Below are 18386 nucleotides of genomic sequence, written 5' to 3' on the forward strand. Positions count from 1 at the left end.
ACTGACGTTTGGTATTTGGGGATTTGCTTCTTGCTTTTAGACTTCCTAGTGGCTTAGCGATATCTCATCATAGATTGGCATCCACTGACCTGGAGCATCTTTTCTACTGAGATGAATGCTTCCTGGTCATTCACATGACTTCTTTGTGAAGTGTCTGTTCAAATAGTTTTGCCCATTTGGGGCTTCCCTGGTGGCGCAGTGGTTGAGAGTCCGCCTGCCGATGCAGGGGACACGGGTTCGTGCCCCGGAGCGGCTGGGCCCGTGAGCCATGGCCGCTGAGCCTGCGCGTCCGGAGCCTGTGCTCCGCAACGGGAGAGGACACAGCAGTGAGAGGCCTGCGTACAGCAAAAAAAAAAAAAAAAAAAAGTTTTGCCCTTTAAAAAAAAAATGTGTTTTTGGACTTCCCAAGTTGTAAGAGGTAATTATATATTTAGACTATACGTTCTTCGTGAGATTTATGTGTTGAAGTATATGTGTTGAAGTGGTCCTCATTCTGGAGACCTCCTTTCCATTACTTTAATGGTATCTACAGAAAATTAGAAGCCTTTACATTTTTTATTTTTTTATTTTATTTTTTTTTTGCGGTACGCGGGCCTCTCCCGTTGCGGAGCACAGGCTCCACATGCGCAGGCTCAGTGGCCATGGCTCACGGGCCCAGCCGCTCCGCGGCACGTGGGATCCTCCCGGAGCGGGGCACGAACCCGTGTCCCCTGCATCGGCAGGCGGACTCTCAACCACTGCGCCACCAGGGAAGCCCAAGCCTTTACATTTTTGATGAATTCTAGTATTTCATTTTTGTTAATGGTTTGTGTTTTTGTGTCCTAAGAAGCCAGTGCCTTCCATAAGGTATTTTGTTTACATGATCTGTATGTCTCCGTGTTTGGATAGAATGTTTGTGTCCTCTGAAAATTTCATATATTGAGATCCTAACCCCCAAGGTGGTAATATTTAGAGACGGGTCTTTGGGAGGTGACTAGGTCACAAGCGGGGAGGTCTAGGGAAATCACTGAGATGAATTTGTTTAAAAGTATAACTAGTAAGCTAATATGGAGAAAAAAATTTAAACTAAAATACTCAATTCATCCAAAAGAAGGCAGGGATGGGGGAGGGGGCAGAAAATACAGGACAAATAGAACAGATACAGGAAGATGGTAGAATTAAACTAATGATGGTATTACTATAAATTGTCTAATATTCCAGTTAAGACAGATATTGTCCAACAGGACACACGAAATAAGAAGAACCAACACATTCTTTCTACAAGGAGGGCCATTTAAATATAACCCCAGAAGGGGTTAAAAGAAAACCATAGAAAAGGAAATCAGGTGCAAATATTAATCGTGGGAAAGTGGGGAAACTTGATTAACATCAGCTGAAGTAGACTTCAGGTCAGGAATGAATCCCTGAGGTAAAGAGGGATCTCTTCTGTTGACATTGCCTATTAAACGCTCTGCAATTAAACGCAACCCTGTAAATCAGTGCAGCCACTGTGGAAAACAGTATGGAGGGTTCTCAAACAAACTAAAAACAGAGTTACCATATGATCCAGCAATCCCACTCCTGGCCATATCTCTGGAGAAAACCATAATTCAAAAAGATACATGCACCCCAGTGTTCATAGCAGCACTTTTTATAATAGCCAAGACATGGAAGCAACCTAAATGTCCATTGACAGATGAATGGATAAAGAAGATGGGGTACATGTGTACAGTGGAATACTACTCAGCCATGAAAAAGAATGAAATAATGCCATGTGCAGCAACATGGATGGACCTGTAGATTATAATACTAAGTGAAATTAAGTCAGACACAAGAAGACAAATATCAAATGATATCACTTATATGTGGAATCTAAAAAATACAACAAACTAGTGAATATAACAAAAAAGAAGCAGACTCACAGACATAGAGGACAAACTAGTGGTTACCAGTGGGGAGAGGGAAGGAGAGACGGGGGAGGGACAAGAGAGGGGTAGGAGATAAAGAGGTACAAATTATTATGTGTAAAATAAATAAGCTACAAGGATATTTTGTACAACACAGGGACTATAGCCCATATTTTATAATAATTATAAATGAAATGTAACCTTTAAAAACTGTATAAAATTTTTTTAAAAAACAAAGTTAAAAAAGTAAACAAAACCCCCCTTTCACAAATGCCAGAAACCTCTCCATCCACTTGATTCTCCACTGAAACCTCGTCAACTCGGAAGCACTATTTTTCTTGCCCTACCTCAAATTGACTCTCTTTATCCTCTCACCGTCACATTCACATGCTCAGGAACTTAGGTCTACATTCTCTTCACATTGGCTTCTTCCAGAGCACCACTCCTTCAGCCTCTTCTCAAATGCCTGCTCCTCTGAAATTTACCTTTTTGCCATGGCCCTCCAGTCTCCAGCTCCTATGGACGCCCACCACTGGAGCTACTCTCCTTGTATTTCCTGGAGGGCTTGCCTTTTTACTGCTCTAACGTTGTGCTTTTTAGGTCCAGACTTTCTGGTCCTCGCAGTTGAGAAGCTTGCTACCCACGTGCCTTCACAGATGCGGGCATTAGCATCACCAAGGAAACCGATGGAGATGTTAGATAAGAAGGGTCTTAGGCATCAAGCCCAAACTCTAATGCCTCTTTGGGGCCATTTTCCCCTAAGGATTGGTTCTGTCCATCTGCGATAATCCTGGGCATTGCTTTTCTTCTCCAGCTCCCCATGGAATTCCAACGTGCAGCTGGGATGGATCACCCTGAGTGTAGAGCTTTCTTGCCAACCTCCAAGCCGTCAAACACACCCGACTTCCAACCCATCCCTTCTCAGATGCTCTCCCTACTAGAAAAGAGCCTTGGGGACATATTTTAGCGGGAGCACATGTCAGCACTTACATTGGTAGAATTCAGTCACTGCATACAGTTCCTGGCTCCGCGGAAGGTCGTCAAAGTTTTGTTCTAGTATTTTTATTATCACCTCTACTAGGCAGCTCCTGATGTAACAGAGAAGAGTAAACCTGACTCCCTGTTCATCTGGTCCATTAGCTCTAACCTTTGTGGTCCCTTGTCTGTGCTTAGGCTGGCGCTGCACCTTTTGTAGGAGAATGTTGCCTAGAGCCTGAAATATACACGACAGCATTCTCAAGGCTCTGCCTCCCAGGCTTGACCTTTAAAGGCCAACTAAAAAGTTGCAGAACAGAAGATAACATTTGTCTTGTTGGAGGTTTATAGGAACATTGTGATCAGAGGTACCTGGACAGCTGCAAGAACAATGGATTCTGGCACCAAGAAGTTTGCAGCAACCAGCCACACCCCCAAAGAAGTCTGAACTTGAACTCAAGTGGGATAATTCTTTGCGACACTGTCCTCCACCTTCTCAGTCTGCTGGCTTTCCTAAATAAAGTTGCTATTCCTTGCCCCAGCAACTCATGGCTTGATTTATTTCTTTGTCCGATGGCAAGCAGTTCGAACTTGGACTCAACACCTACTCTGCTTATTGACACAGTTAACCCTGACCTTGAACTCAAACTTAATAGGGTCGAACACAGGAATGTTAATTTTTTTCTATGAAGTCTTTGTTTTTACAGTAGATCCTTGTTGGTTATCTATTTTATTTTACTTTTTAATTAATTAATTTCGTTTTGGCCGTGTTGCGTCTTCGTTGCTGCGTGCAGGCTTTCTCTAGTTGCAGCGAGCGGGGGCTGCTCTTTGCAGCCCATGGGCTTCTCATTGTGGTGGCTTCTCTTGTTGCACAGCACGGGCTCTAAGAGCGCGGGCTTCAGTAGCTGTGGCGCACGGGCTCTAGACTGCAGGCTCAGTAGTTGTGGTGCATGGGTTTAGCTGCTCCGTGGCATGTGGGATGTTCCCGGATCAGGGCTCTACCCCATGTCCCCTGCATGGGCAGGCAGATTCTTAACCACTGCACCACCAGGGAAGTCCGGTTATCTATTTTAAATACAGTAGTGTGTGCGTGTCAGTCTCAAACTCTCTATCCCTTTTCCCCTCTTCCCCCCAATAATCAGAAATTCATTCTCTAAGTCTGTTGCTGTTTTGTAAATAAGTTCATATGTATTTTTTTTTTACATTCCGCGTGTAAGTGATATCATATATTTGTCTTTCTCTGTCTGACTTACTTCACTTAGTATGATAATATCCAGGTCCATCCATTTTGCTGCAAATGGCATTATTTCATTCTTTTTATGGCTGAGCAGTATTCCATTGTGTATATGTACCACATCTTCTTTTTTCATTCATTTGTTGATGGACATTTAGGTTGCTTCCCTGTCTTGGCTATTGTAAACAATGCTGCAGTGAACACTGGGGTGCAGGTATCATTTCAAATTAGAGTTTTCTCCAGACACATGCCCAGGAGTGGGATTGCTGGGTCATATGGTAGCTCTATTTTTAGTTTTTTTAAAGGAACCTCCGTACTGTTCTCCATAGTGGCTGCACCAATTTACATTCTCACCAACAGTGTAGGAGGGTTTTCTTTTCTCCACACCCTCTCCAGCGTTTTTTGTTTGTAGATTTTTCGATGATGGCCATTCTGTTATGAGGTGATAGCTCATTGTAGTTTTGATTTGCATTTCTCTAATAATTAGTGATGTTGAGCATCTTTTCATGTGCCTCTTGTCTGTCTGTATGACTTCTTTGGAGAAATGTCTATTTAGGTCTTCTGCCCATTTTTGGATTGGGTTGTTTGTTTTTTTGATATTGAGCCACATGAGCTGTTTGTGAATTTTGGAGACTAATCCTTTATTGATCACATCGTTTGAGAATATTTTCTTCCATTCGGTGTGTTGTCTTTTTGTTTGTGATTTCCTTTGCTGTGCAAAAGTTTTTTAGTTTAATTAGGTCCCACTTGTTTATTTTTATGTTTATTTTTTTTGCGGTATGCGGGACTCTCACTATTGTGGCCTCTCCCACTGCGGAGCACAGGCTCCGGACGCGCAGGCTCAGCGGCCATGGCTCACGGGCCCAGCCGCTCCGCGGCATGTGGGATCCTCCCGGACCGGGGCACGAACCCGTGTCCCCTGCATCGGCAGGCGGACTCTCAACCACTGCGCCACCAGGGAAGCCCCCCACTTGTTTATTTTTGTTTTTATTTCCATTACTCTGGGAGATGGATCAAAAGAGATCTTGCCGTGATTTATGTTAAAGAGTGTTCTGCCTACGTTTTCCCTGAAGAGTTTTATAGTTTCTGGTTTTACATTTAGGTCTTTAATACATTTTGAGTTTATTTTTGTGTATGGTATTAAACTAGTTTCATTTTTTTACATGTAGCTGTCCATTTTTCCCAGCACCATTTATTGAAGAAACTGTGTTTTCTCCATTGTATAGTCTTGCCTCTTTTGTCATAGATTAATTGACCATAGGTGCTTGTGTTTATTTCTGGGCTTTCTATCCTGTTACATTGATCTGTATTTCTGTTTTTGTGCCAGTACCATCTTGTCTTGATTACTGTAGCTTTGTAGTATAGTTTGATGTCAGGGAGCCTGATTCCTCCAACTCCGTTTTTCTTTCTCAAGATTGTTTGGCTACTTGGGGTATGACTTTGATTTCAAAATATTAGTGAATGATAGTACAGACTGCTCATCATGGTCTGTTGATTTGTGAGAAAAGGCTTTCGTCGAAAGTACTTGATATTTTTAAAAATATTGTATGCAAAGTTTAAAGCATCATAGACCCTAACTATTGTGCAAATATTGTTTGGAAAAATTAGTGCAAGTAGAACACTTCCAAATTTTGATTGTCTAGTGTCCGAATGTGATTTGAGTGTTCTCGTGGAGTGATCCAGGGAACAGGTGCTCTCAGGAGGAACCCGTAAGAGATCAAGGGATACAGGATAAGATGGATGGAGAAGCCAAGCATCCTTTCCTGCCTCATCCCAGGGGAGCTCTGGAATATAAGTAACCCCAGAGGGTTCTTCTCAGCCAGGAGAATGGAGCTGGTCCACCTCTGCATCGCTTAGCCATTACTGGCTAGCAGTTGTCCCTGGGTGTGTGTGGTGGGGTGTCATCTTCCAGGCATCTGCAGGTGAGGTGGAGACAAAGATGATTCTGTGCAAAAGTGCAGGCATAAGGCATAGCAGCCAACACCACAGCATTCCTGTAAAGGCAACCTTCGTGGGTACAGCCACATCCCCCCGCATGAAGACAGTCTATAAAACCCTCTGTAGGTGCTCTCTCGACTCTAATAAGATGCCATTTATATCCTGCGCTTCGTCCTTCTTCAGGCCACTTCATTGTCTGCCTCCTGTACCTTAGCTTTTGGCTGTGAGTTTGTCACAAGCAATTAACTTCTGTCTCTGAAGTAACCCCGTTGAACTCACCAAGGAGCCACGAGGTTCGGCTGAGTTTCTGCCTCACAGTTAATGCACAGGTTTTTAATGGGTTTATAATATGCTTCCTTTCAAGAAGAAGAAGAAGAAGAAACCGATTACTGAAAGCTTCTGCACCCATTCAACCCATTCACGATATTTTTAAGTCTTACGGAAGGATAAGTGAACATAGACATAGAAATTGCCAAGTGTTTTATTTTTTATCTGTATACATGTTCCACCTCTAAAACCTCTCATCTCTACTTGGTCCTTACGTCCTTTACTCAATAGAAGAATATACAAGATGAAAAAGAGGATTTGACAATGGATAGAATCTTGATTTCAGGATTTTTACTAATCATTGTCATTTGGGGATTTTCTCCACTAAAGTAATGTCTCCTCATTCTTTTGCAGTGAGACTTTTTCTCCCCTCATGCTTAGGAAACCCCATGACGATACACATCCCTTGTTTTGTTTTTATACTCATTTTCCTCCATGTAATAACTTATTTGAGTTGTATATTAATAAATTGTAGGTTGCTATGAATATTACACCAGACTGACAGTTCTCAGATTTTGCACTTTGTAAGAATTAACTGGGTGGAGACTTTAACATGCAGATTCTGTGGCCCCATGTCCAGATGTACTGGTTCCATCCGTTTGGGTAGAACCCAGAAATGTGCATGTTCAACAGAAATTATAAAGCAGGTAGCCCATGGTCCAGAGCCTGAGAATTGCTAAATGTGACTGGTTCCAAAGAGGCAGAAGATTGGCTGATATTTTTGCATTTCCTCATGCTCCTTAGCCAATACTTTGCATCAGATGGGTGCTCAGAAATATTTTTAACTGTAAACTGACCACAGATGGCCAGTGGTTCCCACATTCTTATGAAGCCATCTAACACAAACATGCAGCTGAAGCCTTTAACTTCAAATTTGAAAGTAAAGGTCTGGGTTAGGTTCTCATACCTCTTTGGAAGTATGGACTAGGTGAATCTACTGCTTTATTACCTTCTCTGAACTCTTAACCACCTTGGGGCTTGTGTAATTTTGTAATAAGTGATAATATGGCAATCACTGTTATGCAGAATTTTCACACTTCAGTCTTACTATTCTCAGCACTGTATTTTATCGAACGGATTGCCAGCTCATGGATAACTGCTTACACCGCCTGGAGCACACACCTATGCTTCCACATCATTGCCAAGCAAACTCCTATTCATCCATCAAAACCCCCACTACATGTCACCCTCCCTGGGAGAGTTTTTTCTTACATCTCTTTATCAGTTCCTGTGAAAATCTTTCTTGATTCTGTACTGTCTCTGTATTTAAAGCATTTCTGTGAATTTACATGTCACATGTCCTGTGCTTTGTGGCATGTGTAACAGCATCACTGGCCTCTTCCTATTTGATGACAGGAGCAGCTCCCACCCCGAGTCCCGACAACCAAAAATGTCTGCGGACCTTGCTACGCATCCCAGTGGAGATAGTACTTTGAGGCTTAGCAAATAAAAACACAGGGCACGCAGTTAAATCTGAATTTTAAATAAGGAATGAATAATTATTTAGCATAAGTATGTCCCTTGCCATCTTTTTTCTGACAGCCCTGCCTGGGGGACAGAAATTGCCACCATTTGAGGAACGCTGCTTGCTCTTCTCACTAATTTTCTTCTGAATTTACAAATGTCTCTACTAGGTTCTTAGGTCATGGGAGTGACATGGGATTTTGCATTAGCAGAGTATTCAACTTCCATCGACAGAGGAATGGAAAGAGAAGATGTGGTAGGACTTCCCTGGGGGCACAGTGGTTAAGAATCCGCCTGCCAGTGCAGGGGACACGGGATCGAGCCCTGGTCCGGGAAGATCCCACATGCTGCAGAGCAACTAAGCCCGTCCGCCACAACCACTGAGCCCACGTGCCACAGCTACTGAAGCCCGCGTGCCTAGAGACTGTGCTCTGCAACAAGAGAAGACACTGTGATGAGAAGCCCATGCATTGCAACAAAGAGTAACCCCCGCTCGCCACAACTAGAGAAAGCCCACGCACAGCAATGAAGACCCAACGCAGCCAAAAAAAGAAAAATAAGATGTGGTATATGTATACAGTGGAATATTACTCAGCCATAAAAAAGAACAAAATAATGCCATTTGCAGCAACATGGATGGACCTAGAGATTGTCATACTGAGCAAAGTAATAAGTCAGAGACAAATATCATGTGATATCAATTATACGTGGAATCTAAAAAAAAGTGTATAAGTGAACTTAGTTACAAAACAGAAGTAGAGTCACAGATGTAGAAAACAAACGTATGGTTACCAGGGGGTAAGCGGGGGGCGGGGGGAGGGATAAATTGGGAGATTGGGATTGCCATATACAAACCACTATATATAAAATAGATAAACAACAAGGTCCTACTGTGTAGCACAGGGCACTCTACTCAATATCCTGTAACAACCTAAATGGGACAAGAATTTGAAAAAGAATAGATACATGTCTATGTATAACTGATTCACTTTGCTGTACAGCTGAAACTAGCACAACGTTGTACATCAACTATACCCCAGTAAAAATTTTTAAAAAAAGGAGAAATGGGGAACCTGAAAAAAAAGTAGTATTTCAGTCTGAAAGGTCCATTGAGCTCACACAAATCACCTATTAGAACCTTTAAATAAAAAGAAAAAAAACTTTATAAAAAAATTCCATCTTGAATTAAAAATGCTGTGTTTCAAAAATAAAAAAGGATAAATAAATAAATAAAGGAGTATTCAACTGCCTTGCTTGTATATCTTTAGGGGAAACTGCAAAATCCAAAACAATCCGGTCGAGACACCCACATTGTCCCCATTTATTGTTAACTGCATACTTTCCACGTCGCTTCACGTCGCTACAAAAAGCAGACCGTGTTAAACACTAATGTTTGCTAAGTTAATCTGTGAATTGAAAAGAAGGCTCTACTGTGAAGTTCTCTGTACTTCGTCAGCATTTCACTTGTGGGGCAGGCCTGAAAGTTATAATTTACTGGTTTGTTGAGTCTCTTGTCTGTAGGCTCCTTCTGCTGCCACATCTTCTCTTGTTCAAACAAAATAAAGTGTACTCTTGTGCCCCAGGAATCCGGTGGCCTTCATCTTCCAACCTGTTGGCCCTAATCTGATTACCCAGCGTGAAGAGTCATCTGTTGGCAGTGAGACCAGACTGTGCTGGCAAGGGGCAGCTCCTCGTACACCAGCCAGCAGACCCATAAAATTAAGAGGCAGCATTTCACAGGCTATTTCTTGGACGTTTTAGAGCATTCAAGTATCCTTAGAGAATAATGCATAAAATATAGACAGAAACATGTGCAATGGATTTATAACCTCCTTATGGGCAAGATCTGTGTCCATTATTATTATTATTTTTTTGCATCAACCTCCATTCCATATTTTGCATATGGAAAGGACTCAGTAAGTGTTGTTGCTAAAGGGAAGTTAAAATAGAATGCTTTTACCTTTAACCAGAATCTTTTCCCTCCTACCTGCTGGATCGTTTCACTCTTAGACACATTCTTGCCTGTTTCCTCTCTACAACACAGATCACCCTCATCTGTGGTAATGATGATGGTTATGATGGTGATGACGATGTAGCTTATGATGGTGATGGTGATGATGATGATGATGATGATTTTTATATATATTTTAATGCTTTTCTTTTTTAAAATTTATTTAATTTATTTTTGGCCGCATTGGGTCTTCGTTGCTGTGCGCGGGCTTTCTCTAGTAGCAGAGAGCGGGGGCTACTCTTCGTTGCAGTGCGCGGGCTGCTCATTGCGGTGGCTACTCTTGTTGCAGAGCACGGGCTTTAGGCACACGGGCTTCAGTAGCTGTGGCACGTGGGCTCAGTAGTTGTGGCTCACGGGTTTTAGAGCACAGGCTCAGTAGCTGTGGCGCACGGGCTTAGTTGCTCCGTGGCATGTGGGAGCTTCCTGGACCAGGGCTTGAACCCGTGTCCCCTGCATTGGCAGGTGGATTCTTAACCACTGTGCCACCAGGGAAGCCTGATGATGATGATGTTAGTGATGATGGTGATGAGGGTGATACTGATGGTGATACTGATGGTGATGATGATGGTGATGATGATGGTGATGATGGTGATGATGATGGTGATGATGGTGGTGATGGTGATGGTGATGATGATGGTGATGGTGATGAGGGTGATACTGATGGTGATACTGATGGTGATGATGATAGTGATGATGGTGATGGTGATGATGGTGATACTGATGATGATGATACTGGTGATGATGATGGTGATGATGATGATGAGGGTGATGAGGGTGATACTGATGGTGATACTGATGGTGATGATGATGGTGATACTGATGATGATGATGGTAATGATGATGGTGATGATGGTGATGGTGATACTGATGATGATGATGGTGATGATGATGGTGATGGTGATGATGATGAGGGTGATGAGGGTGATAAGGGTGATACTGATGGTGATACTGATGGTGATGGTGATGATGATGATGGTGGTGATGGTGATGATGGTGATGGTGATGATGGTGATACTGATGTTGATGATGATGGTGATGATAATGATGGTGATACTGATGGTGATGATGATGGTGATGATGGTGATACTGATGATGATGATGGTGATGATGATGGTGATGATGGTGATGGTGATGATGGTGATACTGATGGTGATGATGATGGTGATGATGTTAGTGATGATGGTGATGATGATGATTATGACGGTGATGGTTTCATCTCTGTTCCCACTTATCTATTCAGGAATTTAAGAAACTTTTACTAAGTATTCTGCAGTAGTCTTGTGAGTGATGTAAACCTTTCCTGTACACAAGTCTAAAATCTTCTTAAAGGGACATGACATGACATGCACAAAAAGGGAAGCACCACTATTTTTTTAAAGTTATTTATTCATTCGTTTATTTAGGCTGCGTTGAGTCCTCATTGCTGTGTGTGGACCTTCTTTAGTTTCAGCAAGCGGGGGCTACTCTTCGTTGTGGTGCTCGGGCTTCTCATTGCGGTGGCTTCTCTTGTTGCAGAGCACGGGCTCTAGGCGCACAGGCTTCAGTAGTTGTGGCTCGTGGGCTCTAGAGCGCAGGCTCAGTAGTTGTGGTGCACAGGCTTAGTTGCTCCACGGCATGTGGGATCTTCCCGGACCAGGGCTCGAACCTGTGTCCCCTGCATTGGCAGGCGGATTCTTAACCGCTGTGCCACCAGGGAAGTCCCAAGCACCACTATTAATATAAATTATTTTAAATAGTCATAATAATATGTATTTAATATCATAATCCATAATGTAACCATTATGAGTATAAATTACTGCAAATATGAATAATTCAGAGGCAGTCTTGTGGCCGTCAAGGGCAACACACCTTAAGTTTTCCATGATCTGCCTCTACCGTGTATATCTGCATTTATCATGTTACCTTCTGTTCTGGGCATTATTCCTCTTCTCAATTCTTCTGTGGTCTCTATACCTTGATTGGAAACTGCTCTCTTCTCTTGAAGTATAATGGCTTTGCCCCTTCCTCACCCTTATTTAAATGCCGTCTGTCTTTCCAAATGTCCCCTCAACCTCTGCCTCTTCTGATTTTCCAAGCAACGTCGATCTCCCTTCCTTTAAGACACACTGTCATTAGGGTCTAGTTTGTGATTGAGTCACGAACTAACCTGCGTTGCTACTGAGGAATTCCATGAGCACACACATGGTGTTAACCATCTAATGAAACTTGTACAAATGGGTGACTGGCATGATCGACCATAAAATCATAAAAAGGAAACATCTGTGCATTCGTATTTGTAACTTTTGATCAATGGGCCTGAACAACTTAAAAACAAAGTTCTAGCCTCAGAAAGAAATGTGTTGTATAATGCAGTAGAAGTGAATGTAAAGCAAAAGTATTGTGTTGGCCAAAAAGTTTGTTCGGTTAGTGAATATGTTGTTCAGTAAAGTTCTTCGTGTAAATGAAAAATGTGTATTTTTACATACAACCGACTGACCTTCTTGGCCAATCCAGTAGAAGGAAGAACCTCCCCCCAAATCCCTACACTCATGAGCAACTCCTTAATTTCAGTACTTGGTTTTAGCGCCCTATGTGATCAAATTTCTCTTCGTTTTTGTTTTCTTTTATTCTATTAAGAAGATATTTTCAGATCTAATTTCACTTGGAATTGTAATAACACGTCTAGTATTCATGCATTGACAGTTTAAAATTTTCTATTATGTTTTGAAGTTAATAATGCGATTCTTTAGTGAAGTTGAAACTGCATACAGCCTATCATTCGGCGATTACGCTTTAAGATAGATACACCTTAGAGAGATGAAGGCAGCTGTGCTCAGAGATACACGATGACCATATTCACATCAGCATTGTTCATCGTTAACCCAGACTAGAGATAAACCAAATTAACGTGACCAGTAGGCTGGATAGTTACATTCTGTACGTGTTGGTACCATGTTTAAGAAGAGGGATCATATTGCAATTAGATGAGCTAAGCAAAGCTTCTCTTTTTCAAGTTGGAAGGAATTTAAGTATATTATTGCCCTGGGAAAAGAAAGCAGGTGGAGAGGAAAAAGGTAAGATGACTGGCAAGAGAGTGTGGCTGATGAAATTAGGAGATAGAATAAAAGCAATTATGAGACAGCACAGGTGGAGGAGGTAAGATCTGAAAGTTCGTATTTCCGTCTGAGATCGGAAGTGCGGGGCGAGGAGGGAGGAGGGAGGAGGGACAGGAGGAAAGGAAAAAGGTACAACGTGGACACAGAAGAATCTGGATTTGGGGTCTTGTGTTATGGAAGACACTCATAGATTCTTTTAGTTCCTGAGTATGGACTAACTTTCTCCTGCAATGTCCTAAGAAAATAAGCAGTAAAAAATGTTGTGAAAAGAATATAAGAAGTGGAAATGAAGGTTTGTAAATATCCATTATTTTATTTTTGACCCTGAGCAAATCTTTTAGTATTCTTAAAAATACCATTTCTTCATCTTTTTTAAACTGAAGTAGAGTTGATTCACAATGTTGTGTTAATTTCTGCTGTACAGCAAAGTGACTCCGTTATATATATATATGTATGTATATACACACACACACATTCTTTAATATTCCTTCCCATATGGTTTATCACAGGATATTTAATATAGTGCCTTGTGCTCTGCAGTAGGACCTTGTTGTTTATCCATCCTATATACAATAGTTTGCTTCTACCCACCCCAAACTCCCAGTCTGTCCCTCCCCACCCCCTCCCCCTTGGCAACCACAAGTCAGTTCTCTGTGTCTGTGAGTCTATTTCTGTTTGTAGATAGATTCATTTGTGCCGTATTTTAGATTCCATATGTAAGTGATATCATATGTTTTTTGTCTTTCTCTTTCTGACTGACTTAGTATGGTCATCTCTAGCTGCATCCATGTTGCTGCAAATGGCATTATTTTGTTCTTTTTTATGGCTGAGTAATATTCCACTGTATATATGTACCACATCTTCTTTATCCATTCATCTGGTGATGGACATTTAGGTTGTTTCCACGTCTTGGCTGTTGTAAGTAGTGCTGCAATGAACGTTGGGATGCATGTATCTTTTTGAATTAGAGTTTTGTCTGGACATATTCCCAAAAGTGGGATCGCTGAATCATATGGTAGCTCTATTTTTAGTTTTCTGAGGAACCTCCACACTGTTTTCCATAGTGGCTGCATCAACTTACATTCCCGCCAACAGTGTAGGAGGTTCCCTTTTCTCCACAGCCTCTCCAGAATTTATTGTTTGTAGATTTTTTGATGATTCCATTCTGACTGGTGTGAGGTGATACCTCATTGTAGTTTTGATTTGCATTTCTCTAATAATTAGTGATGTTGAGCATCTTTTCATGTACCTTTTCTTGTACTGGCCGTCTATATATCTTCTTTGGAGAAATGTTTATTAAGGTCTTCTGCCCAGTTTTTGATTGGGTTGTTATTTTGTTGTTGAGTTGCATGAGCTGTTTGTATATTTTGCAGATTAAGAGCTTGTTGGTTGTGTCCTTTGCAAATATTTTCTCCCATTCTGTAGGTTGTCTTCATTTTTTTTAAGGTTGCCTTTGCTGTGCAGAAGCTTGTTTGATTTGGTCCCATTTGTTTATTTTTGTTTTTGTTTCTGTTGCCTTGGGAGACTGACCTAAGAAAACATGGGTACGATTTATATCAGAGAATATTCAAAACCTCCATTTTTGGTGCATTCCCTAACTCTAGTGATTTTGTTGCCATTTTGTCTGTGTTTGTTTTTCTTCTCCTATTCTTTTGTTTTTGAGCCACACGAAGCTACCATGAGAATTATAATAACAGTTAAAATCATGCAAAAATGCATATTAGATGCATAGAATTGGTGCCTTTTAGTGGACCTGTAAGCACCTAATGATGTAGTCTCAAGCTAGGTAAAAAAAAAAAAAAAAGGCATAATTGCAAGGACAAATTGATAAATCCACAATCCTGTGTGATTTTTTTAGATACCTCTCATAAAATAAGATAATAGCTGAAACAAATAAAATACTAGTAAAGATATAAAATATTTGAGTTATATAATTAAGAAATTTTATATGAGATATAGATAGGTAGATATCATATCTAGATCTACCATCTATCATCTATCAATCTATCATCTATTCATCATCTGTCAATCTACTCTATCATCTGTTATCTATTGATCATCTATGTGTCGTCTATCTATATATCATCTGTCTATTGATCGTCTGTCTAATCGATCTAATCTCTGTCTGCAGCAGGACCTCATAGCTCTTATTCTCTATTTTCTGCCCAGCTCACTCCACTCTGAACATGCTATCATACTATTCTGATCCCCAGTGATTAAGTGCTCCCTAAAAGGCTGTGTCTAAAATGGATTCGTGTGAACCGTGTTTTAGACAAACCCATTGATTTCAAACCAGAGGTGGTCCCTGATTCTCACTTTGGCATCGGGGCTAAGGGGGTGAGGGCCCCTGTTTCCTGGCTGAGCAGGGGGCTTGCAGATCTCTCTTGTGAGGGTCAGTGTGATTCAGCCCATTGCTTCCTGTTCCCTCCTTCTGGGTGACACCTCATAAGCGGAGCTGACTCAGTCAACAGAGACTCATTTTTAAAGAGCATTACTCTAGGGTGGACAAAAGAAACAAAATCTAATGAGAAAAGCCAAGGGAAATGAGATGGACATTACCAGCACAGAGGCTATGAATGTCTAAATATGTTTACAAACAAATACGCTCTTGAGAGTTGGAGAACTTGTGTCCTAAGTTGGAAGTCAAAGAGAGGTAAACATCTATGTCTGTGACAGATTCCTGGCTACCTAGGACGACAGGTAGGATGTCCTCTGCTAGGACGATAAACTACTTTACTCCTAGGAAAGGGGTTGTTCACCATTGCACAGGTACCCTGTGAAGGTAAAGGTTGCAATGATTAATCAACAAAGGGACCATGGACAAAATGGCGGAATCCATTCAATGGGGCTTCAAGTATTGGCTTCCAAAGCATGGACTTATATGAAAGTGAGGTTATCTGTGTATTTCTGTGGTTTTTGAAGTACCAGTTGTCCAAGAAGGTCATTCTGTGGAGAGCATCCTGGAATACGTCTTGCCGATTCTTAGCAGAGGGGGTGGGTCTTCATGCAGTGGCAGCTGTGAAGAGACGGGTGGCGCGTGTGTTCAGCAGAAGGTGGGAATATCTATGCAGGGTTATCAGAACTGTGTCTGAAGAGGTTTCTTACTGAGGGGTAGACGCTGGCAGGGCACGGGAGATGGATTAAGCACACGAGGTCTTAATTTTAAGATTATCATAAAGATTTGGTTGTATCTTCACCTGAAACTTCATTGTTTCTCCGTTCCCTTCACTCACACCCCTTCTCAGTTTTCCTTGCCACGTTCACACCTGGATCCCCCTCTAACTTCTTTCAACTTCCATGAGCGCCCCAAGGCACTCGTCCTTCACGGGAGGGGAAGGGGCAGGGCCGCAGCTCATGTCTTGCAGCCCCACCCTGGTCCTTTGGGGGCAGGGCTGCAGCTCATGTCTTGCAGCCCACCCTGGTCCTTTGGGGGCAGGGCTGCAGCTCATGTCTTGCAGCCCACCCTGGTCCTTTGTATGTCGTGGCGGCTTCCCTTGAGGGGTCTTCCTGGATGTAAAGTGAGTCTCTCTCCCACATGCTCTTGTGCATGTAGACAGGAGTAAATTACAGTGCTTTTTATAACGTACGGTGAGGCTTGCTTCCGTGCAGAAGACCTTGTGTTCATGGAGAACAGAAAATGCCTGGATTTGACAAACGCACACACAAGTTGGAGGCCTCTCCTCTTCCCCAGGTACTGCCTACGTTTGTACCAGAGAGTCAGAAGCAACGGCAGGAGATGGAAATATCTCGTCCCTTTTGTTACCATCTGTTTGTTGTTGGCACAAAGTGAGCCGTCTTTATTGCCTTCTGGTTCCAAGGATTGGCCCATACAGATCCAGCTGAGCTGACCTTCATCCCCAGCTGCAACGCTGCTTTATGTCTTTCTCTCTTGTAGTAGGTTTCGTGCCATCTGTAGGAACGTGGGGTCATTTGGCTGTTCTTGAGCCGAGGTCTTCCATGGACCTCCTTCTGGAGACTGCTCAGATAGACACACAATGGCTTTGACCTCATGGGCTCCACCTGCCTTTTTTCTGATGCCACAGATCCACCCGTGGATTCAGTCATGCCCATACCCCTGGCTGAGATTGAATTATACAAGGCACAGGTAGAGATCCTTGACTCCTTTTTAGGGTCCATAGTATCAGATCTCCCCTCTCTTCTAGGAGGTGGTGGTGATGTATGAGTTAGGAGATACACCCTTTCCTTGAAGGAATAGAGATGGAACGTCTAGTTGATTAACTGCAAGAACATGGGGAGTAGAAGTAATATGAGATTCTAAACGATATAGGTTAATATTTGGTGACTAGAGTCTGACCACATGTGTATCCAAAGAGCTAAGCTCACTCTGCTTCTGGGGTTAGAACTGATACAGCAAACATAATATCAAGACATGTTTAACTAGGGAGAATTTTCTCATGACCCTTTAATCACAGCTGTGACTTAGCCATTGAGTAACCGAAGGACAAAGAACTGCTTTTCACTCATCCTAAAATGTCTAAACACAAGAGGTAATATATTGTAAGTGGAAATAAAGTTTTAAAAGAGATGCTAGGTTTAAATTTAGGGGTATAATTGAGATAGAATCTGAGTCCTCAGACCAGGAAAGCACCTTTTTTCTTCGGGGGAGGGGGAGTGCATTTTTTAGCATTCAGCTGGACAAATGCCTCATAATTTATTTCAATAACAACTTTGTTGAGTTGCAGTTACCATATCATAAGGGATCTGTAAATCCCTTGGAAGCCCACGGCACCTGATATCGGTGTGGGATTCTCTGATCTAATGATGATCACTTTTTTTTCTAAACTTAATTAACCTTTTATTATTACAGAAGCAATGTATATGCAGTATGGAACATATTAAAAAAACAAAGTAAAAATATAGAAATACATCAAATCCCTACCACGCAGTGATTACCACTAGTGACACTTTAATGTCCAGATCTTTTCATTGCATATAAATATCTTTTCACATAAAGGGAATCACAGTGACCATACTGCTTTATGATCTCCTTTTTTTTTTTTCATTCACTAGTATCCACCTTTTCATTTCAGTAAATTCTATTCCCCGCATTCTGTTATCTGGAAGATATTCAAATCCCCCTAAGTGGCCTCCCAAATGATTACAGTTGGTTTTTCAGAATCCGAAACAGGACCAGAAATCCATCTGATCATTGTGTGCATAAAATTGCATAATATGATGTTTCCCCCTTCACTTCCCCCTACACACACCTTTTTCTTTGCCATTGTCCCATTGAAGCATCTAGATCAGTTTTCCTAGAGAAATCCTTCCTCCAGATGTGTCTGGTAATTTCCTTGTGCTGTGCGTTGGTTCAGCTGCCCACTTTTTTAAAAAATTATATATTTACTTGGCTGTGTTGGGTCTTTGTTGCTGCGCGCGGGCTTTCTCTAGTTGCGGCGAGCGGGGGCTACTCTTCGTTGCGGTGCGCGGGCTTCTCA

At 41.9% G+C, this 18386-nt stretch overlaps 1 long non-coding RNA gene across 3 annotated transcripts in view; it reads left to right on the plus strand.

Moving 5' to 3' along the window:
- The window catches only part of LOC307179974, a 247619-nt gene that overhangs the window by 45621 nt on the left and 183612 nt on the right, over positions 1–18386 (plus strand). The window lies entirely within an intron of this gene.

This window comes from Stenella coeruleoalba, assembly GCF_951394435.1.
Source record: "Stenella coeruleoalba genome assembly, chromosome: X".
NCBI lineage: Eukaryota > Metazoa > Chordata > Mammalia > Artiodactyla > Delphinidae > Stenella > Stenella coeruleoalba.